A 24762-nucleotide genomic window follows, 5' to 3' on the forward strand; every position below is an offset into this window, starting at 1 on the left:
TGGCCCGCAGGACACGACGCCCACAATTTCCCCCCAAAAATTTTAATGTGGACTCGTCGGACCACAGAACACTTTTCCACTTTGCATCAGTCCATCTTAGATGAGCTCGGGCCCACAGAATCCGGTGGCGTTTCTGGGTGTTGTTGATAAATGGCTTTTGCTTTGCATAGTAGAGTTTCAAGTTGCACTCACGGATGTAGCGCCGAACTGTATTTACTGACATTGGTTTTCTGAAGTCTTCGTGAGCTCATGTGGTGGTATCCTTTACACATTGATGTCGGTTTTTGATGCAGTGCCGCCTGAGGGATCGAAGGTCACGGGCATTCGATATTGGTTTTCGGCCTTGTCGCTTACATGCAGTGATTTCTCCAGATTCTCTGAACCTTTTGATGATATTATGGACCGTAGATGATGAAATCCCTACATTCCTTGCAATTGTACATTGAGGGACATTGTCCTTAAACTGTTTGACTATTTTCTCATGCACTTGTTCACAAAGAGTTGAACCTCGCCCCATCTTTGCTTGTGAATGACTACATAATCATGGCACCCACCTGTTGCCAATTAGCCTGTCCACTTGTGGGATGTTCCAAACAGGTGTTTGATGAGCATTCCTCAACTTTCTCAATCTTTCTTGCCACCTGTCCCAGCTTTTTTGGAACATGTTACAGCCATAAAATTCAAAGTTAATGATTATTTTTCTAAAAACAATAAAGTTTAGCAATTTGAACATTAAATATCTTGTCTTTGTAGTGTATTGAATTAAATATAGGTTGAACATACTTTTCAAATCATTGTATTCGGTTTTTATTTATGTTTAACACAACGTCCCAACTTCATTGGAATTGGGGATGTACTTTAAACCTTATAAAGGATAATATACGTAATTTTGTTAATTCGTATAAGTAATTTTTGCGGCACGGTGAACGACTGGTTAGAGCGTCTTCCTCAAAGTTCCGAGGCCCGGGGTTCAAAATCCCCGGCCCCTCCTGTGTGGAGTTTTCATGTTCTCTCCGTTTTCCTCCCACATCTCAAAAACATGCAGGTAGGTGAATTGAAGACTATAAATTGCCTGTATGTGTGAATGTGAGTGCAAATGGTTGCTTGTTTATGTTGGCTGGCAACCAGTTCAGGGTGTACCCCGGCTCCTGCCCGATGATAGCTGGGATAGGTCTCCAGCACTCCCGCGAACCTTGTGAGGATAAGGGGCTCAGAGTAAGTAATTTTGTCAATTCTTTGACCTATCTAAAGCAAAGCGTGTGTTTATTTAAAATGTATAAATCTCTTCATTTTGAATTTCTCAGAAAACTTGAAGTGGGAGAGGAATGAAACAGCTTGAAGCCTCTTTTTCAATGAACTGTTCACTGTCTGGCAAATTGCTTTTTATTGTGACGTGAGTTGAAGTGCGGTCACTGCCACCGTAAAGCGCTATTTACACTCGCAAGTCAAAGCAAAATTCATCCAAATGTATCTTGTAAAATGAGCTCGAGATCGGTCACTTCTATTTCAAGGCACTATTGTACAATGATATAGGAGGCGTCAATTAATTGTGTTTTTATCGTCTGGTCCCGAAACCCCAAAATAGCACGGGTTTACTCTATGCGCAAGAACTACGGCAGCCCTTGAGGGTTAAATGGGCTCAATTGTCAATACCCAAGTCAGTTACGGGACGTAAACACCTGAGTCACTTGTGCCGTGTGAAATTTTTTGATGCCATTGCAGTGTTCCCACTTTTCAATGTGAGAGGCACAAAACTACAAGTCCCTCATCACTTGTCCATTAACATGCCCCCCAACCCCCACCCCCTGCATAAAATCTCCAATCAGGCAGAAAGGTCCCATCTCCACTTGTCAAAGGAAACTTTTATCAATACCAAGAGCACTTGAAGTTTGTTTGCATTTTGTTTTCCAGCACTCTTAACAACTTCAGAAGTCAGATCACAGGAGTATCTGATCAAAGCGCTTCATGGTTAGTTCTGGAAACACAGGAGTGCTATGCCACGCTTTGATACTCCACATCAATATTTCAATTCAACAATCGCTTGACATGCACCCATACTCCCAGAGACGGAAGACGAAAGGGAAGTGAGTGAACATAGCAAAAAAAAAACGGCTTGAAGATATGGCTGCCTTTTCACCTTCTCTTAAATAAAACCACCTTGGTTATCATTTACAACAAACATTTTAAATCTCAATGGTGGTCGTAATATCGTAAGACGACGTTTGTTTAAGGAACATCATGTCACAAAAATGAAATTGACTTTGTGAAATACGCACATCCGAGATTTCACGACAACCCCACCAAAGCAACATGGTGAATCTTGAAAGTGTGAGCATAGCATATGTTTCATGTTTTATCAAAGGCGAGTAGCGCAGGAGCTCGACTGCGATAAAGACGAACACAGTCCATCTGGCGCATGTCACTTTCATGCTGCCTCATAATCATTTCATCATCTCGACAGGATACGACACGCGTCTGAAGGCTTCTGCACGTTTGATGTGAAAGTGTGTGAGCACACTTGTAGTCTGTCAACTTGCAATGAGTGACACAGCTGGCTACTAAATGGTGTAATACTCTATTTAACCAAAGAAAGAAAATAACTACTTTTGTTTTCTTTTCTTGGTGAAATATTTAAAATCACCCTAGTGAGGATAAGCGCTTCAGATAATATAGGCATGGATGAATGAGTCTGGAAAACGATGCAGCAGTCCAGACACTTATGAAGAATTAAAATTGTCAAACAGTGCTAATTTCCATCCATCCATTTTCTTATTAGGTTGAACCATAGTCTACTCTCGCATAGTATTAAATAAAAGTAATTATTAATTTCAACGGAAGAGCTCAAATGATTATCAATGCCTTGATAGGTGAGGTCAAAGGTCAAATCATTTATTTACAATGTAACAGGTGCATTAATACTTCATCAAAATACTTCTTGAAAGTCAGTAGATTGATGGAGTGGTCTTTAGTAGTAGTGGGCAAATCGATGTAACAATTGTTACTATCAATACTGATGTTGGTAGTGATATTGATTGATATCAGTATTATGAGATCAATACAGAAGATTTGGTTTCTCTCCTGTATGCACTGCTGCAGTTTTATCTAAGAGTAATATTCAAACCAACCTTATTAATATTAATTTTCAAAGAGCCACTGGGCCTTTGCTATGTTAGCGCTCAAAAGTATTAATTATGCTTAGACCATAACGCGATGTATCACATAGAAATTTGTTATGACAATAAATACAGTTACTGGAATTTGAACAAATGTACAAATACAATACAGCTCAGATTTTACTGACGAAATACATTTTGGTGTTTACTATGAAAGGGATCATGTATACTGTACCTGCTAATGCTATATTTACTGTCCACTATTGTAAGTGAAAAAATATATTGTAGTAACTAAGGATTGTCCATTCAACCATCCATCCATCCATCCATCCATCCATCCATCCAACTTATTCCGCTTATCTGGGCTCGGGTCGCAGGGGGAACAGCTTATGCAGGGAAGCCCAGACTTCCCTCTCCCCAGTAACTTCGTCCAGCTCTTCCGGGGATATTGTCGACATTGGCCTGGTATTTACTCGATACCGAATCACACAGGATCGCACAGCACCTGTCTGTAGCTTGTGCTGTCTGACGCTTCTTTTCTACGTGCTCTAAATCTATGTTAATCCATTTTCCCCAGTCTGGCATTCAAAATTGATGACAACTAATTTATCGAGAAAAGCGCAATTGTTTATTCATTGCAGTTGCTGTGCAAATTCCCTAAAAAGATTAATTCCCAACAATTGCTTCTCGTTGCAATGCCACATGGAATGAATAATGAAAATGCAACGCAGAGACAAAAGGGGGAGAAAACAAACAACGGGATTATCAATCATAAAGCGTCTCTGAACACATTTAGACAAAGACGAACAAAGATAAATAATTAGCTGTAACGCTTGACAATATCATTTACAGCCATCAAGTTAAAGTGGGTATTGTAGCATCCAGGCAGCGCCGCCAATTGATCTTATGGCTTTGTTCTTCGGCGATGGGCGACAAGAGCACCTGTCATTGTGATTCAATCTGCTCTCACATGCAATGGATGCAAGCAGGAGTTACCAGGAATTACTTCATTAATGTTTTATATCACCACCAAGATAACATTTAATTTCACCAGGGGGAGAAAACAAAAATGTGTAAGCTGCCAATGGACCCTTTCATTCAAGAAGAAATTAAAAGAAAGGAAGATCCTAAAGTCAGCGGCACGGTGAAGGACTGGTTAGCACATCTGCCTCACAGTTCTGAGGACCAGGGTTCAAATCCTGGCCCCGCCTGTGTGGAGTTTGCATGCTCTGCCCGTGCCTGCGTGGGTTTTCTCCGGGCACTCCGGTTTCCTCCCACATCCCATAATCATGCTTGCTCGGTTGATTGAGGACTCTAAATTGCCCGTAGGTGTGAATGTGTGCGAATGGTTGTTTGTTTATGTGCCCTGCGATTGACTGGCGACCGGTTCAGGGTGTAATTTGCCTCTCGCCCAAAGATAGCTGGGATAGGCTCCAGCACACCCGTGACCCTAGTGAGGATAACTGGTGAAGAAAATGGATGGATGGATGGATGGATGGAGGATCCTAAAGTTCCAAAAGGTGTTCAGTGTTTACTGAATAAAACAAGGCAAGCATAAGAAAGACTGAATGTTGCTACATGCTTTAGACATGGTTGAGCCATCAGGGCCACCAATGCCTTCTCTGCCGGCCTACTCAGAGGCACTCGCCTACAGTTACAATTAAAATTCAAGCTGAAGAAGAAGTCCTATTGGGCCTTTTTGGCCTGTGGGACTCCTGAGGCAGTTGATGGGTACCGGCTGGCCAAGCGGAATGCAGCTTTAGTGGTCGCTGAAGCAAAAACTTGGGTATGGGAGGAGTTCGGTGAGGCCATGGAGAAAGACTTCCGGACGGCTTCGAAGAAATTCTGCTCCACCATCCTGCATCCACCGGGAGGACACCCCGGGGACGACCCAGGACACGCTGGAGAGACTACGTCTTTCGGCTGGCCTGGGAACGCCTCGGGATCCGCCCGGAAGAGTTGGATGAAGTAGCTGGGGAGAGGGAAGTCTGGGCGTCCCTGCTAAAGCTACTGCCCCCGCGACCCAACCTCGGATAAGTGGTAGAAAATGGATGGAAGGATGAGGTTATCCTCACAAGGGTCGCGGGACCGCTGGAGCCTATCCCAGCTATCATCGGGCAGGAGGCTGGCCGATGACCCTGAACTGGTTATATAAACAAACAACCATTCGCACTCACGTTCACACCTATAGGGCAATTTAGAGTCTTCAAATAACCTACCACACATGTTTTTGGGATGTGGGAGGAAACCGGAGTACCCGGAGAAAACCCAAGCAGGAAGGCAGAACATGCAAACTCCACACAGGTGGGGATGGGTATTGAACCCCGGTCCTCAGAACTGTGAGGTAGATGCTCTAACCAGTCTTCCACCGTGCTGCCAGAAATGCACGAAAGAGCATGAAAAATGGAAAGGCAGTTGGTCCTGATTCCATACCTGTGGAGTTATGGAAGCATCTAGGAGAGGTGGCTGTGGAGTTTTTGACCAGCTTGTTCAACAGAATTTTAACAGGTGAGATGATGCCTGAGGAATGGAGGAAATATGTGCTGGCTCCCATTTTGGTTCCCAAACAGTACATATTATAACATCAATATAAAAAGCTAAATAAAACTATGGTATATACAGTATAAAAAGTATTAATTGAATGTGCAAAAAGATCAGGTGACGTGTGCCACATCGCCAAGGTCAGAGAACCAAGGCAAATACGACATATATAAATTAGATGACAAAACCCCAATGCTGTTAAAGTGGCTGATGCGACCCTGAGTCTGGTGTGTGTGTGTGTGTGTGTGTGTGTGTGTGTGTAGGGCGTCAGAGTTCAGATTTCAGGCGGGGAGAGGACATAAGAGGTAGAGGGGACACAGCAGGCAGAGTTCAGATTCCTGACAGCCTGATGAATAAAACTGTCTTTGAGTCGGCTCGTCCTGGCCCGCAGACTCCCCGGTCTCCTCCCTGATGGCAGGAGACTGAAGAGGCTGTGTGATGGATGGGTGGCATCCCCCGCTATGCGGAGGGCTTTGCGGGTGAGGCGGGTGCTGTAAATGTCCTGCAGGGAGGGAAGAGAGGTTCCGATGATCTTCTCAGCTGCCCTCACTATGCAGTGGAGAGTCTTGCGGCAGCATGCGGTGCAGGCTCCGTACCACACAGTGATGCAGTTGGTCAGGATGCTCTCTATGGTCCCTCTGTAGAACGAGCACATGATGGGGGTCGGGGCTCTGGCTCTTCTCAGCTTGCGCAGGAAGTAGAGATGCTGGTGAGCTTTCTTGGCCAGTGATGAGGTGTTGCTGGACCAGGAGAGGTCATCTGTGATGTGCACTCCCAGGAACTTGGTGCTGGGCATTCTCTCCATCGCAGCACCGTTGATGTTCAAGGGAGCATGCTGGGAGTGCGCTCTATGAAGTCCACAACAATCTCCTTTTTTTTTTCCACATTGTGGGAGAGATTGTTGTCCGTGCATCACCCGGCCAGGCGGCTCACTTTGACACACGGATAGTCGTAGCCGGGATTCGAACCAGTGACCCTTTGGTCACTGGACGACCTGCTCTACCTGCTGATCCACAGCCGTGGATTAGTTATTAGTTATAGAGAAAAGGAAAATGTTTCAGATGTTCAAATTTTGACATATTGGGGGCAGTCCATTATAGACTCAAAATGTAGGTATTGCTTTAACTTGGGTGCCAGTGTATCCGTATGTTAGTGGAAGGGAATTTTATTCATCGCCTTTTCCTTTTTCAGCTTTGACGGGTGTTTGTATTCACTCATCTTTTTAACCTGTAACTAGCTACTTTTACACAAAGGCGTTTGGTATCCCAGGGGTCGGTCTGAGACTGTGGGTGGGTGGGTGGGAGGGATGGAAATAAAATCTGAGGTAATCCACAATGTATGTAACAACAACTAGCCACAAGAAGTAATCATTGTCAAATAAATCACAGAGATTATCCATCAGATTTGATAATTTATAATTTCTCAGGGAATTGAATCGATCGCAACTGGACTGTTCTGTTTGTCGCGATCGACTGAATTTCCTGAGAATTAAAATGACTTAGATGAATGAGATTATTCACAAGCATAATTTAGAATTATTATTAAATAACTCTTCTGCAAAATGAAAAAAAAAATGAGTTAGCCCACTATAGTTCTCCATGGCTTAATCATGCCTTATAGGACATTAGCATTCTGGTTAACAAGCGAACAACAGAGAAACATCTTTTTAAGGATGATGCAAGCACATTGCTTACATTGGAGCAAGTAAATGTGTGCCTGTTGATGCTTGATTTTGGAAGGAATCAAATAATTCTGTGATTTGTGATTGTAGACATTGTGCACTGTTACACTGAAGACATAATAACTCAAACATTACTTCCTGTATTAACAATTTTTTTTCATACACTTCTCATCAAAATATAATTGTGGCAGTGGCATGCAAAGTTTGTGTGTGGGTTGTGCAATGGGTGTGCAAGCCATGCCCATTAGATGCCCCCCACCAGGTGGATGCCCGGGGGCCACCACACCGTCTGCACCCCCCCCCCCCCCCCCCCTTTGCACGCCAGTTTAATAGAACCAGTTATTTGTGTATTGGAAGCTGGAAGAAGTAAATGGGCCCTTTGGGACTTAACCATTTTGATTCTGGTGCAAAATATGATAGCAAGTCAAGTCAAGTGTATTTGTGTAGCCCTCATCACAAAAAAATTCACAGGGGGCTTCACAGGCCCACAGTTGACTCAAAACTCAGACCAAAAAGAGAAAATACATCTCTGCATGCACCTTTATCCAGATTCTCACCAGAGTTGAACTTGCTATGCCTTGATATAGTGATAGAATTTTCTGGAAATCAGGTGTTGCAGTTTTCCCTACAGTGAATGAAGGTTATCTATCTTATTTTAGCCTCCTCAACAAACACTGATTCAGACAATACTTCTCATTCCTTGTGCTTTAATGCTTGGTTGTGTTTACAAGAAAGAGGGAGAAAGAAATAAGAGGCCAAACCTGAAACATCATAAATATTCCATGTGATGCCCCAACATGCCATCTGGGTAGGGGGCCTAAATTCGGCATGCTAACAGGATCTCATGGCAGGACTCCAGTTGAAATCAGGCATGCAAAGCAGGCGCTGAGCTACAAGGGACTACATAGGCGAAGGAGCGCCACCCAGCCAGCACAGCACTAGACTTATTTGTAAACGCCGGCCTGTGATGCCACTATGTGTTAAGCCCCTCCGTCAGCTCAGGCTGCGTAATGTGAGGGGAAGTGTCATCCTGTCAGCGCTGTGCCGTGGATCAGCCTGCTGTTTATGTGTGTGTGCTGTGAACCCAGCCTAGCTCAACGGAGGAGGGGAGCAAATGACACAGAGGCTCTTTCATCTAATCCTTGCGGTGCATATTTGCACCTCACTAAGTTTAATTGATGACTACGGATCAAATACTTAAAAAATAATTTAAAAAAAAATCATTGGGATTGTTATTTTCCTCTTCAACCTGCAAAAAGAATTCTTAATGCACCTACCTGATGTTCTGAGAGCTTGAACTTACATATTCCTACACATCTCCCACAGATATACATCACAATATTTGCTGCATTTCTTTGCAATTAGTTCAAGATTTGCGCTGGGCAAACTTCATCAGGCAAACTCGAAGAGAGAGTACGTGTGAGAAGACCTTTCACAGCGACGAGCACCTGGTTCCTGTGCGTTCAACTTCCAGCAGGCTGCGCGTCACCGTCATTCAGACAAACGGAGAGTGACAGGCCGAGCTTTTCGCCGTCACAGTCTGGCTTCTCTGTGGGACTCAGACGCCGCGCTCGTCCCACAGCTGAACAGAAGGCTGTGCTTTGCAAAACAAACCAACAAACAGGCAACCTGAAGAGGCTGATGAAAGAGTAAACAACACGGCCCCGCTAACATGGCCCATAACCATGACACCTCCAAAGTAGGTTAACAATTTGACATGTCTGAATTAAGGACGCCCACGTCATCCCCGCATGGTGTCGCAGATGTAACCTTCAGGACCTTGGATACTCAACCAGGCCTGTACCTCGGGCAGTTGATCATCAAGAAAAAAAACCAAAACGATTGGGAGTCAATCTATTGATGTTGCTGAACTAATTGTAAAGCAGGGGATTCAAAAGCAGATGTTGCATTTCAAAGCAGTTGTGCGCAAGGAGACAGGTTATGATTTATGCTAAAATGTGTGGCTTCAAAGCATTGAGAGAGCCTTCTAAACAAATTGAACAAGTCAAGCGCTATTCACCTAGGACCAGGAGGGGGCCCGGCGCATGCAGATCAGAGGCGCAAGGCTGCTGCTTGTAATATTACTCGCTGGTAGGAAGAGGGGGGAGTGTGTGGGGGTCCCACTGGAGGGAGGCAGCACATGGAGGCTAACACTGAGCAATGCCTGCACAGAGAGGAATTATGTACGAATGCAGCTGCAACACCTGTGCAGACGCAAACCCCCACCAATCCCCCCGCTGCTACCCTCCTGGAGCATCATCCACACATGGAGGAGGGGGGCAGCACCTTGAGACTTGACATCCTTTCTTTTGGATGGCAAGATGATTTGGGAGGAGATGGAAGAGTTGGTAGAAGGTTTGTTGCTTGTGTCAACACACTGACGCAATTTTCGGAAAGCCACAAAGCTGGCTACTTGTTGGTGGAGACTGGATGATGGGGGAGGCTTTGGGGGTAGTAGGTGGTTGTGGTTTTGGTAGTGGGGAGGCGGGCGTCTTTCAAAAGTGTTTATCTCAGTTGTCTTCTACATCACACAAGAAATGTCAAACACAAATAACTTCCAGTGGATCTTTTAGTAAGATTACATTTCTATAACCATGTTTGAAGAAGCAGTAATGGGAAAGTTCCATATTCTCGTGGGTCACAGCATTAGGTACACCCACACATTCTAATCAGATCCAATAAAAGAAATCAAACATTCAAAAATGTTTTCAAAGATAAAAATGCTCAATCTTATTGAGACTGTCAAAGAGGTATTACTTTAAAATTGTGTTTATTATGATCTACATTTTTAAATACTGATTCCAAGAGTAGCTAAATGATATAACCAAAATATGAGGAAGACATTGCAGTACAACACTGATTTTATTTGCAATAAAATATTATCACAATATTTTGCCAGACAATGATAAACATTGAGATACAGTGGATATGTACTATTTAATATTTCCTAAGGAAATTAGCGGTGATAATTATATGTATTATAATATGCAAGGATTTAGATAAAAAAATAAAAGAAATGAAAGTAACGCAATCCTTTCCTTTTAAAATATTTCCATAATTGAATAGTCTGATGACACAATGATGCAAAAAGAGTATTTTGTAAAAACTCAGACCGCCACGGTATCGATACATGATGTTAGTGTCGTCTTATTCGACACCACAGTAAAGTTACAACCGGAATGAATCAATTCCCCTTGGTCAGTGTCAGTCAAAACTGAGCATTTTTTCAATTTCATAAAATATTCTTTTTTGCATTGGATCCCATAGATCAGTGGTTCTCAAGCTTTTCATGGCGGTTACCACCTGATAATACTTCTGTCCAAGTATCACCATAATGACCAATATGATAATACAGTAGCATAGTAGGCCTAAGTGTTCATCAAACATTAGGGAGTGGTTGTATTTCTAAAAGGAATATTGAATATTATTGTAAGCCACTGTAACATGATGCACAGTTTGAAGGTTAACACTGTGCTTAAATACAAGAAAATAAAAACATTGACTCAATCATTTTAATGATTCAATTAGAAAGGACTTTACGCAAATGTTAAATCAAATTTGCACAGCAACTAACAAACAGTTCGAAAAGATGAAATGCAGACGTATTGTATTTAAATCTTAAAAGTTAAATGCAACTGAACTATACTTACATGTACTGTACTGGATTAAAACAATAAATAAATAAATGTTTAGGCCACTGTAACATTATCCACAGTTTGCAGATTTAATTCAGTATCTTTTTTTTCACCTACAACTACAGGGAGCCCGTGTACCGCTATTGGTATTTGTGCCACACTTTGAGATTGTTCAGATGGATCTAATGTTAAGGCCTTTGAGCATATAGCTTCATTAAATGAAGGCCTTAGCCTACGTTTCCGATGCACGCTCTATGAAAATGAGCAAAAGTTGGATATCTGTATAACATGCTGAACTTTGACATTACAGAAGCTTTTTGGCACACATGTACCAAGACAGACCGCATGCACGGACTTCTCTCACAAGTCATTTTTCCGTCTGTTTTCTCCTATTTGATGCAACCTAAATTGGGATGGGAGAAAGGAATCGCTAAATTTTTAATTAACTTCATAACATCTGCACTTGTGCTTTGAGAGAGCAGCGAGTTTTCCTTTTAACCTATTCCAGCACATTTGCACACCAAGGTAAATCTTGATGCTGGCACTCTTACAGAAAGGAAGAGGAAAATCAAAAATGGAAATGAACTCTCACTTGTGTGTGTGCAGATCAAAGAGACAGAATTATTCAACTTTTTGCCATTGCTTGATCTTCAAAAAAAAAATAAAAAATTGAAAGAAAAAGTAGGGAGGATCAAGATGGATGAATCAGTTTGAATTAAGAGAATTCTTCAGTTGTTCTATCAACGTTCTTTCCCCCCACTATGATGTGCATTTGCTTCTAAATTGACACTCAGCACGTTCTCCTCAGAGTTCTGAGGTTGGGGGTTCGACTCTGGGATCCGGCCTTCCTGTGTGAAGTTTTTGTGTTCTCCATTTGCTTGGATGGGTTTTCTTCCCTGTCAGTCACCGGTCATTGGATTCGTCATCACTTTTCTCCTACTTACAGCACCCCTGGTTGTAGGTGAGATACACTGAGGCACAGGGCTATTTGGACACTGGCAATTTTTATGGTTTTGCATTCATATGCCGCCACAATGGATTTAAAGCAAATATTTGACTACTGTTTTTTAAATGTAAATTCACAAATTGAATCTGGAATACAGATGGAAATTAGCTTTCTGATCAATCTGGGGCAAGCATCTCTTTTGATATTGATAAATGTATGTGCACAATTCCATAAACTAAAAAAATAAATAAATAAAAGTTGAGCTTTTTGGAAGGTGTGTGTCTCATTACGTCTGGCGTAAATGTAACACAGCATTTCACAGAAAGAACATCATACCAACAGTCAAACATGGTGGTGGTAATGTGACGGTCTGATGGTCTGGTCTCGTCAGAGCCCAAGTGGGCATGTACGTCTTACAGAGAGCAGACTTCGATGGTTTGGACACATCCAGAGGAGAAATAGCGAGTATATTGGTAGAAGTATAATGAGGGTGGAGCTGCCAGGCAAGAGAGCTAGAGGAAAACCAAAGAGAAGGTTGATAGATGTCGTGAGGGAAGACATGAGGGCAGTTGGTGTTCGAGAGGAGGATGCAGGAGATAGGCTTACATGGAAAAGGATGACGCGCTGTGGCGACCCCTAAAGGGACAAGCCGAAAAGAAAAGAAGAAGAAGAAGAAAGACGGCCGATACGGGTCTGAATGTGTTCAATATTTACGACCAAAAATCTTCGTGTGTGGGGAAAGGACTCCCTGGTCACAACGCTCTGAATTGTGACGTGAAACGAAAGTCTATCAAGAATCGACCTGACTGAGGAACAAGGTAGTGGCATGTCCTACCAGATATTGTATTTTGTGTAAGTGGGTTCAACAGAGGGAAAGAAGTACTTTCCAGCTAATTATAGCCATACTACTCTGACTCCGCCTCATATCGTCCGATCTCGGAGGCTAATCAGGGTCGGACCTGGTTAGTACTTGGATGCAAGAAGTACTTTCCAAAGCAAGCCTATATTGACATTGCCATTCTACAACACTTCCGCCTCCAGTCCCTTTGGCAACACTCTGGAAACATTGCCGCATCATACAGTATCTGGTGGCCTGTGAATAATCAGGCCTTCAAAATAAAAACATACCAGCAAAAAAAAATAAATAAATAAAACTGTTCACACACCTGAAACACAAAGTCCAGTGGATTATAGAAATGGAGGATCAACTCATGCAGCTGTGGGAAAGACAAGAGTGTTTATTTAACGTCTCCGCCAAGTTTTTCCACATTTTTTTTTTTTTTAATTTAATTTTATTTGTTTTAAGTTTGGGATTTCTGTTCGACGTTCCCCTGCCATGTTTCATCTTTGTTTTCGTTAGATCACATTTGATCACGCGAGATTTCGGTCTTGGCGGACTAGATTCGAGATCAATGGTGAAACAGAATCTTTATGTGTGTTGTTCTGTGTTGAGATTATCGGAGCACACCACGCACAACACGACCAAAACGGTTAAATGCCTGATTTTCTATCTTCATGTGTGGGGTCTGTAAGAGATAAAAAAGTATTTTAAAATTATAAATAATAATCCTTATGTGGGTACTAGGCCTAAGTGAAAAACATACTTGTGATCTGTTCACTCACTAGACTTTATGTTCCCTGTCCCAGTTCACTTTGGGCGAGGGGCGTGGTATTATTGGTGGAAATTATTAGTTGTTTTTTTTTTACCCTTTAAACTTTGAAAGAAAGTAACTTTCATTGAATTTAATTCAATACTTAGCCATAGTTGCTAGATGACATGCACTGCTTACACTAACAACTTGGCTGTGAAAATTGAGGAGTTACACGTCGCTTACAAAAGCACAGTCAGTGTTGCCAATTTATCAATTTGATTGGTATTATGAGCTACTTTTAAAGCTGCTCTCACAACTATTTTTCCAAAACGCATCTAGAATGTTTAATTCCCGCTGAGAAACAGACAACACTAGCGGAATGGTTCACATTGTGTTGTTCTGTACGAGAAAATAGCCCCGTTGAAAGCGTTTGCCAAAGACATGGTTTACATTTCTACAGTACATTGCAGAAGCAGTCATTTATCCATGTTGGAAACTCTTGAACCGAATATTGGCTTCCAAATATTTTGCAGAGGTTGCCTTGCCAGTTTTTAATTGGGCCAAAGCTGAGGAGGAGTTGGTTTAGTATGTTTGTTTTATTGGCACACCGTTCCCAATGTATAGGAAAAAAATAACGCATTGGAAATGATTTTTCAGATCTCCAAGTATAGAGAAAACCTGGTCTATAGAGGCATTTCAATCGGGTTGAATTGATCGCCATGTGGATGGTTGTCTTAAGCATTCATAGTTAAAGATAGTAGGAGCTAGAGAGCGCTGCTGTGGTAGTGAAAGAAGGGAATCAAGATCAGTGCATTGATGTTAATTGCTTATCATCAGCGTATCAGATGAGCTGGATTCTAGTTCAATTGGATTTGATCAGGAGTTGGTTACAGCCTCTAATGCTAGGGAAGAGCCTGTGAAACCTGAGAAGCCGGCCAGCCAGCCCCATGAGTTCTATCCACAGACAAATCTCCCTTTGATGAAGCTCACACAATGCTGTCTCTATAGGAAACCACTTGAACCTGCCTGCGTGTGTGTATGTGTGTGTGTGCGTGTGTGTAACACAGTTTCTATGCCTGAGTCACATGACACAAATCAGTTTTGAGACAAACGGTTCATTTTCCTGCCTTTGCTCTCCCACTTTCGTCCACAAGAGGGCACTGCTGCCACATTGTATTTTACTAGCAGCTACTACGACTGTACTTCTGGTGTCACTCACCGACATAAATACATCTCAAATCTTTTTGTCTAACTTCAACATCTAATTTCTATTCAGGATTTTTGATTATCTTAATAGATATCAGATCAAAAAAATGGTTAAAAAAAACCAAACAAACAAAAAAACCGCACAATATAAATTATAAAATGTACATCTTGGCTTCCGAATAGTTCCTTTTAGCAATTGGAGAAACCCTTGTTGGCAAGCACAGTGAGGAGATGTTTGTTTTTTGTTTCTTGTCAGTGGTCACCAGGTTGACAAACATTTTGGCCCACTCTTTACAGAAACTATCCCTCAAATTTCTTGGCAGCCGCTTGGAAACTAAAAGCATCAGTTCCCTGCGCAGGTTTTCTATTGTGTTGAGATTGACTTGGCCACTCCATGACCTTAGAATGCTTTTTCTTGAATCATTCCTTTGTTGCTCTGGCAATATGGGTCATTGTAATGCTTAAAGGCTCATCAACAGGATTTTTGTTGAGGAAGGAGGTTTTCATTAAAGATTTTACAATACTGGCCGGTAAAGTGGCCCTTTACTCTTTGCAGAAGAAAACAGCCCCAAAACATCTTGTTGTGTTAGTGTTAGTGTGTCAGTATTCTTTGGATCATTCTCAGATTTATCATCTTCCAAACGCGGCAGGTGGAGTCGATGCCAAAAAACCCAAGTTCGGTTTCATCTGACCACAGTACTCATCCCAAAACCTTCTCAGTCATTTTGATATTCACTTTGTGCCTTCTTGAGCAGGTGGACCTTGCAGGCACAGCAAGATTTCAGTCTGTTACGTCGCAGTGAGTGACAAATTGCCAATTGCCTTCAGATCATTAACAAGTACCTGCCGTATACTTTGTGGCTGCTCCCATAAAGTGGTGCGGAAGATGAATGAATGTTGAAATAAATACATGTCTGCAAACTCAACTCCTGCACAGTGTATCTATTTGGTTGATTGACAACAAAAAGTAATTTCTTTGCAATAGGTGTTGACACTGATTTGCCACACTGATGAGAGTCACTAAATATGACCTTTGCTATATTACTGATTGTGGATTAGGTTTATTTTAGTATCTACTCTTTTACATCCATCAGTGTGTGTTCTCTTTCATGAGCGTTGCAGACAAGCCCAGGAGAGCTTCAACACAGCCCAGTGAAGTGGGTGTGTGTATGCGGGGGTGTGTCGAGGCTTTGTCTGCTTGTTCGTTGAGGCCATCAGATAACAGGCAGGACAATGGCGCTCCATTCTGAGGGCTCTCTAAAATGAGCAGGAAGCAGTGGTGAGCGCCTATGTCGAGGCTTCTGGGGGACTCCCAGGGGTCCGCTCAGCCCTGACGGAGCACGCCTCTGTTGAATGGCTGCAGAGATTGAAAGGAAATAAGAAGCTATTGGCCACCCAGCTGGAGCCACGGGTGCTCTTTGATGCCGTGCTTGAGAAGTATAGGCCAGTTGCAAGAGAAAGGTGGTAAGAGGTATAAAGGTCAGAGGACAAAGATGTTATGGGGTCCGTTAAAATTCATATTTGCATTGTTTATATGTTATGTAATACATGCACGTCACTGCCAGCAAGTTGTCAACTATAGTTTAGCTAAAAAGTAGGTTTTTATTAAGCGTCTTAAGCCATTCGTCTTAAATGCCCCACAATAAGCCATTGTGAAAACGTTAAATCATATGACAGCAAATATACAAGAACGTGAACAACAGCATGGAACAATAGCACACAACGCCGAATGAACAGACTGTTTTGCTAGTGTTACGTCACAGCGCCGGATAGAGCTGAAGACTGGAAGATGCAAAAAGCAGAAGGCACATTCTGAATCATATCGATTTAACTGCTGTATATCTGCTATATAATCACTTTGAAATGTTTGTAAAGCAATTCTAGAGTTATCAAGAACATTTTTTAACATCTTTGTCCTCTTCCCTAAAAGGAGGTACACGAGAAAACAGAGTCGCATTTCCCAAAAATGTACCATACTATTTATCTGGCTTTGAAAGTAGGCAAGAAAATAACAATACGAAATACGTTCACATCATGAGCAATGAAAAACATTTTAGCAAGACTTTTCACTAAAAATGTAATTTTGAACAATGAACAATGTTAATCTTTTTTTAATGACTTCAAAACACATTTTGGGTACATAAAGAAAATAAAAAAATTATTTTGGTTTGACACCGTTTTTGCCTTCAACGTAATACATAAGCAGCATATCAACACCTCACACATACTGTATTTACGGGTCACTACAAATATGTATTGCGCACGAGGGGGTGAGGGGATTGGAGACACAGTCGGGATAGACCAATCACTCTTAAAATATTTTTTAGCTGCTACATACCCCACACATAAACTTAAAAAATCGGCCATTTAGCAGTTTTGGTCGTCATGTGTGTGGTGTGCTCTGAGAATCTCAACACATCACACCACACAAAAAGATTCTGTTCCACCGCTGATCTAGAAATCTCCCGTGAACACATGCGATCTTAAAAAATATGAGGAAGAAACATTCCCGGATACGATGTTTCCCGAACGTTACCGAAGAGAGTCTTGTAAATTGTTGATGTTCCTAAAAACGACTTGCTTTGGAAAATACTTCTTGCCATCTGGGGGGGAAAAAAAATTGACATCGGTTTTCATTTAGGTTTGTTTCCGTGTTCGTCAGTCTCAGGTGCTTCTTTGATTGGCACATTTTGTGTCACGTCACCACTCGGGAGAATTTGGCGTTCCCACACACATGAAGAGTTTTGGTGGTAAATATTGAAGACGTTCATGATTTAAGATTGTCGTACCTGACCTGTTTCGAACCCTAAAATTAGTGTGAATCCACTAGTGAATCCAGACCTAAGGCCAATCTTATAAGATAATCTTATAAGACTTAAGATTGTCTGTGCTAGTCGGGCAGGGGCTAAATCGGCACAAAAACAGGCCAATTATTTTTATGTGTGTACTGGGCCTAAGAGTTCCACTGTAGATTGTTGAAAATAGATTAATTACAATTGCATTGGAACAAAGAATCATTTAGTTTTTTTAGTTTCTTCGACTTTCCATCACTGGTTTACTGAATTGTTTCTTATACTAAATTGACTTTCCTTCCCTACTTTTACTGCTCTATCATACATGGTGTCAAAGGTGACCAAAAAATATGAGCTGCTTCTGTCTGCCATCCCATCGAGTGTTGTTCTTCTCCATTTGAATGGAGCCTCTTTGTAGACAGGCTGCTTGTGGGATGCGTCACTTCCTAGCACATACAACAACATTGTGCAGCTCCAGTATACAACATTGACACAACCTTGAACCATATTGTGAGATGCCGGCCCTCCCTGAATCAAAAAAAAAAGGTTGAATTGAAAATGGGTGGATTTAGTCACGTTTCACTAATGACTTCAGTAGTTGGTCTTGTGTGTGAGACTGATGGAGTGGATCCTTAAGAGCCACTCCTGCAGCCAGTCTTACCTCACACAGAGTTCAGGGCGCCTATGTTGTGTTGTTCTTATTGCCTTAAAAACGTTTGAGTGATCCTAAACGTACAGATTCAAAGGCTGGACCCATATGGACTCCATTCAATAATCCCTCCCATACTTCTGAAAGATTTGTAATTACTTGGTACATTGCTAGACTTCGGTCGAAAGGCAGACTGAACCATGGACTGGTTCACATAAAGAGACAACCGTTCACGCTCACACTCACTCTGTCCCGGAGTGGGAACTGAAGTCATGCTGCCTGCACCGATCAGTTTAGTGACCGCAACACCATCAGTGAGCACTTTTATTTTATTTTCAGTTTTTATATTTTTCTAATATTGTATACTAACTGCTTTCATTTAAGGCCTGAGCAAAATCATCTGTCTGATAAATAAATAATTCAATGAATTCTGATTATCATTGTCAAAACTAAAACATTACAGTCCATACTGGTATCCTAATGCCCTTTGGAGCTGGCTTGTATGCCACTGTATCTTCACTTTTGTGCTCCAGCGTGGAAGGGAGGATGTTGCATCACTGCACACCGTCCACATGGTACGTGCACCATATTGGGTGGAGAACACGGAGACATGAACTCAGAACCGTGCCCGTGATCACTGCCAGGCTCACCTTCCGGCCTGCACAATGCCAGCACTCACACACAAACATCTGAGGCTAGACAGGTTAAAAAGTTTTGTATTACTCTGCAGTATATTGCCCTGAAATTAAAAGCTGATGGAAGCAAACAATGGGTGCTTTTTTTCCCCCTTGCAGTTCCATTGTATCCCTTTATAGAAATGAACATTGTAATTACTGTACTACTTCATTCCATTATTATTTTCAACCCTTGGCCATAGGGTAGATGACTTTTTTTGTTTTTTGTTTTACTTGTGAAATTGCACATTGTTTCTTCATCATTCATTCATCTACCATTCCCCTTATGCTCACTTGGGTCGCGGGCGTGCTGGAGCCTATCCCAGGTATCTCCGGGCAAGAGCCTGGGTACACTGTGAACTTGCCGCCAGCCAATCGCAGGGCAAATATAAACAAACAAACATTCGCACTCACATTCATACCTCGGGCAATTTAGAGTCTTCAATTAACCTACCCTGCATGTTTTTGGGATGTGGGAGGAAACCGAAGTACCCGGAGAAAACCCACGCAGGCACGGGGAGAACATGCAAACTCCACGCAGGCGGGGTCGGGATTTGAACCCCGGTCCTCAGAAATGTGAGGCAGATGTGGTAACCAGTCGCTCACCGTGCCGCCGTACATTGTTCATTCTGATAATATATATTTTAGTAGTCCACAGGGAAATTTCCACAAAGCAGTACAGTTCGGTCCATGTTCCAGCAAGAATGGCGCACTGTTCAGGATATGAACCACACCAGCCAATTCCTGGTTAATGGCCCTGGTTAATGCCCCATAATTGGCAATTATTAATTATATATATATATTTTTTTAATATATGTTTTTATATATATATATATATTACAATTATATATATAATACATTTTAAAATTCACATTTGTCAAAACAAATTTGATAAAAAGGGGCATTGAACCTTTATAAGAAAACCAGGGAGCTGATCAAAATTCTTGCATCTTCAAAGCCAATCGTCAAGGGGGGTCTTAGTTTATTGCCCCTTCAAAACCGATTGATAGAAGGTTTTCAGTTATTCTTTGAAAACGCTATGCTATGACGTAATTTTTCTCACTTTATTTTTGAAGTGACATTAAACAGACCTGTCACAAATAAAAATTTGCATCCAGTACTGCTGTAATTAGTAAATGAGTATTCTATTGACAATTCTTTCAGAATAATCAAGTATAAGGATAAAATACATTTTTGCTTGCTTAAAGAGCAGTTCTGAATACACAAGAGAAAATGAGACATTTCACTTAATTATGAACGACCAATTGGTTTACTCTTTTAGATAATAATTTCCCTTAAATTCACATTGTGCATATAGCATGAAACTGCATTTTCTTGTCAATAAAAAATTCTAGTGTAGCAATTTCAAACACAAATATAAATAGATTTCAGTAGAAACATGGCATTTCTTGTGAGTATCAAAAATATAAGGCATTAATTAAAAACACAAGAGGAACTCAAGTTTGTCATCCTGTTATAAAGGTACAATTTTATCCAACTGGGGTAACGCAGTCGGAACACTAGGGCGCACTATGTAAAAATATTGAAAAAAGTAAAAAGTGATGAAAAGGATATGAAAAAGAATGTAGCTTCATGTCGAAGAGATGCTAGCTGTGTGTTGATCGACTGGGAAATAAAGTGAATTAAAAAAAGAAATACAGTACAACCCTTGCGAACGCTACACTGACTAAACCAAACTGTAATGTACAGGAAGCCCCGACAGTACACGGCCGGCCCGCCATATAACTATGTGCGTGATCGCTCACAAAGCTAGCTGCTAATGCTAATGAAAACAAGCATACATGACTTCAAGCTGCGCGATTACCACAATGGAATGTGGATTATTATTATGTATATGCTTGTTTAGCTGTCACATTTATTGTCAATTTATGTTGTACTTTTTTTAAAATATTATTATTTTTTTTTTAATGAAACCTTTACTTTAGGTAGTGTGTGAAAGAATGACCTCTTGGTCAATTCCTCTACCAGAATGTGCTCAACAGGGTGCTAGGTATTGAAAGACAATGATATCTAAGTACATGTCAGTAATAATGGTGTGAGACACTTTAACCTAACAAGTACACTTTAAGACCTTAAGCATTTTCTTGTCATTTCTAATGTTTTGCTGTAGCAAAACAGTAGGATGCACACATAGTTATAGAAACAGAAAAGTCCAAAGTATTAGTTTCTCAGTACTTTGGTCAAAGTAATCTTTTTCAAGTCAATGGGTTCAAGTCCAAGTGAAGTCACGAGCCATTGCTGTTCAAGTCCAAGTTGATTAGGGCTCAAATTCATCAAATTCAGTCCAAGTCGAGTCCAAGTCATGTGACCTGAATGGTAAATGGACTGCACTTATATAGCGCGTTATCGACACCATCACAGTGCCCAAAGCGCTTTACAAAGGTTCATGTTCACCCATTCACACACACATTCATACACCAATGGGCAGCTGCTGCTGTGCGAGGCACTGCCAGGCCCACTGGGAGCAAATTAGAGTTCAGTGTCTTGCACAATGACACTTTGACATACAGACAGTCAGAGTCAGGATTCAAACTGGAGACCATTCGGTCACTGGACGACCCACACTACTAAGTGATCCACAGCCGCCCACTTGAGTCCACACCTCTGGGACTCGGTAAAGGCCAGTCAAGTACATCCATACCAAATTCTCTCATCCATGTCTTTATGGACCTTGCTTTGTGCTCTGGTGTACAGACATGTTGGAACAGGAAGGGGTAATCCTCAAACTGTATCACTGCCCAAAATCTTTTGGCATGTTGAGGCATTCAGCGTTCCTTTCACTGTAGCTCAGGGGCTAATATTTTTCCCAACTTTGTGGGAACAGTGTGGAGACATTCCCCTCCTCTTCCAACATGACTGTGCATCAGTGCACATATCAAGGTTCATAAAGATATGGATGAGAGAATTTGATGTGGACGAATTTGACTGGCCTGCACAATCTTGACCTCAATCTTATCGAACACTTTTGGATGAATTAGAGCAGAAACTGAAAGCCAGGCCTTCTTGTCCAACTTCATATTTTCCTTTCAGCTTGTCCCTTTAGGGGTCGCCACAGCGCGTCATCCTTTTCCATGTAAGCCTATCTCCTGCATCCTCCTCTCGAACACCAACTGCCCTCATGTCTTCCCTCACGACATCAATCAACCTTCTCTTTGGTCTTCCTCGAGTTCCCTTGCCTGGCAGCTCAATCCTTATCATCCTTCTACCATCATCCTTCTCTCCTCTGGACGTGTCCAAACCATCGAAGTACGCTCTCTCTAACTTTGTCTCCAAAACATCAAACCTTGGCTGTCCCTCTGATGAGCTTATTTCTAATTTTATCCAACCTGGTCACGCCGAGATTGAACCTCAACATCTTCATTTCCGCCACCTCCAGCTCTGCTTCCTGTTGTCTCTTCAGTGCCACTGTCTCTAATCCGTACATCATGGCTGGCCTCACCACTGTTTTATAAACAGCCTGACACCTTCCTCCACCCGTTCCAACCTGCTTGGACCCCTTTACTTCACTTCCTGACCACACTCACCATTGCTCTGGACTGTTGACCCCAAGTATTTAAAGTCCTCCACCCTTGCTATCTCTTCTCCCTGTAGCCTCACTCTTCCCCCACCACCTCGCTCATTCATGCATGTATATTCTCTCTTACTTCGGCTAATCTTCATTTCTCTGCTTTCCAGTGCATGCCTCCATCTTTCTAACTGTTCCTCCACCTGCTCCCTGGTTTCACTGCAGATCACAATGTCATCTGCAAACATCATGGGCCAATGGGATTGGCCCATGAACCTCATCTGTCAGCCTATCCATCACCACTACAAACAGGAAGGGGCTCAGGGCTGATCCCTGATGCAGTCCCACCTCCACCTTAAATTCATCTGTCACACCTACAGCACACCTCACCACTGTTCTGCTGCCCTCGTACATGTCCTGTATTATTCTAACATACTTCTCTGCCACTCCAGACTTCCACATGCAGTACCACAGTTCCTCTCTGGGTACTCTGTCACAGGCTTTCTCTAGATCTACTAGATCTTTTCCTCATTCGACAACTCCTCGAAGTATTCTTTCCATCTATCGAGCACACTACTGGCACCAGTCAATATATTTCCATCTCTATCCTTAATCACCCTAACCTGCTGCACATCCTTCCCATCTCTATCCCTCTGTCTGGCCAACCTGTATAGACTATTTTCTCCTTTTTTAGTGTCCAACCTGACATACATGTCATCATATGCCTCTTGTTTGGCCTTTGCCACCTCTACCTTTACATCGTCTGCACAAGATGTAATCCACCTGCATGCTTCTACCTCCGCTCTTGTCGGTCACCCTATGTTTGTGCCTCTTCTGGAAAAAAGTGTTCACTACAGCCATTTCCATCCTTTTTGCAAAGTCTTCCACCATCTGTCATTCCAAGTTCCTTTCCTGGATGCCGTACTTACCCATCACTTCTTCATCACCCCTGTTTCCTTCACCAACATGTCCATTACAATCTCCACCAATCACGACTCTCTCTCTGTCTGGGATGCTCAGAACTAGTTTGTCTAGCCTTCTTGTCCAACATCAGGGTGTAATGTTATAAATACTGTACGTTTCTGGAAAAATGGTCATAAATTCCCATAAAAACACTCCTTTTTAAAACATTTTTGTTCTCTATTATTTTCCCTCTTTTTTTGTCACTGAGGTGACCATAAAAAGCACTCTTAAATTTTGTGCACAGCCTTTCCAGAAGAGTTTAAAATGTTATAATTGTTGTGGGTGGACCGATGTCATCATAAACCCTATGGATAAAGAATGGGATGTCAATTAATTTCATATCTGAGTCAAGGCAGACTCAGATATGAAATACTTTGGGCAAAATAGTGTATTTGATAGTCTGCTCATTAAAATATTAAGTGTTGTGCAAAAAAAAATTAAATAAAATAAATTAATAAGGTAGTCCTTACCGGTGTCCCACTCAGTTTAAAAAAAATAAAAAAAAAACCAGGTCATTTTCTGACCTGATGTTTGAAACAGAGGTTTAAGCTCTGGCATTGGTAGTCCAATATTTAAGGTTAGATATATTATCTTCCATCTTTGCTTTTCATATGTCATGAATCAAAACGAAATATGTAACACACAAATATAAAATGCAAACATTAACCTGACTTTGGAAAATTAGAGTGCGTTTTAAAAGCAACATTATACTGGAAATGTGAAGTGTGAAGGAAACAGGCACTTGCCATTTACAAGCCTCCTCAACCCAGTTAGTGATGATTGTGGAAGATGAGGTGATGCTCCTGCTCACGCCGCATTTTGCGTCTCACCCTTGCATTTGAACATGTATTTGGACAATGAAATCATGGACATTACTGGATTAAAAAAGAAAATCAATATAGAGCACAGACCAGAGAACTAAAATTGATTAAAATTTAATTGAAAATCATTGTTTATTTTTTACTCTTCATGATGTATGAGAGACTGGCTCCTCTGAACACATGTCCCTCGTGTCTTTTTTCTGCCCCTCAGTGTATACTATATCCCTGACCTCATAGTACAAATTTTTTTGTATCTATTTTTTTTTAAATTTTTCGCTGGTCAAAATTTTTAAAAATATCTTCCCGAGTTATAGGGGCAAAGTATACAAAAGACGTACTTCTGTGGCCCCTGTGACAAGTGATTATAGAGTCATTAGGTTTGTAGAAGGAGTCACTTTGTGTATCTCAAGATGAAGTTTACACAAATATGGAGAGGGCAAATTCTTGGTCACTAAAGTACTTGGAACGTTCCTGTTCCCAATCAGTAAAAATCATGAGTTAAGGCTGTCAAACCAGAGTACTACCCCAGCAACACTGTATAACACAATTGTAGTCAATTGCTTTCAACACTAATGTATCCCTAAAGGCTAATAATTTGACTGTTGATGTATCCCCAAAGGCTA

This window comes from Phyllopteryx taeniolatus, chromosome 1 (genome assembly GCF_024500385.1).
Source record: "Phyllopteryx taeniolatus isolate TA_2022b chromosome 1, UOR_Ptae_1.2, whole genome shotgun sequence".
Classification (NCBI taxonomy): Eukaryota; Metazoa; Chordata; class Actinopteri; order Syngnathiformes; family Syngnathidae; genus Phyllopteryx; species Phyllopteryx taeniolatus.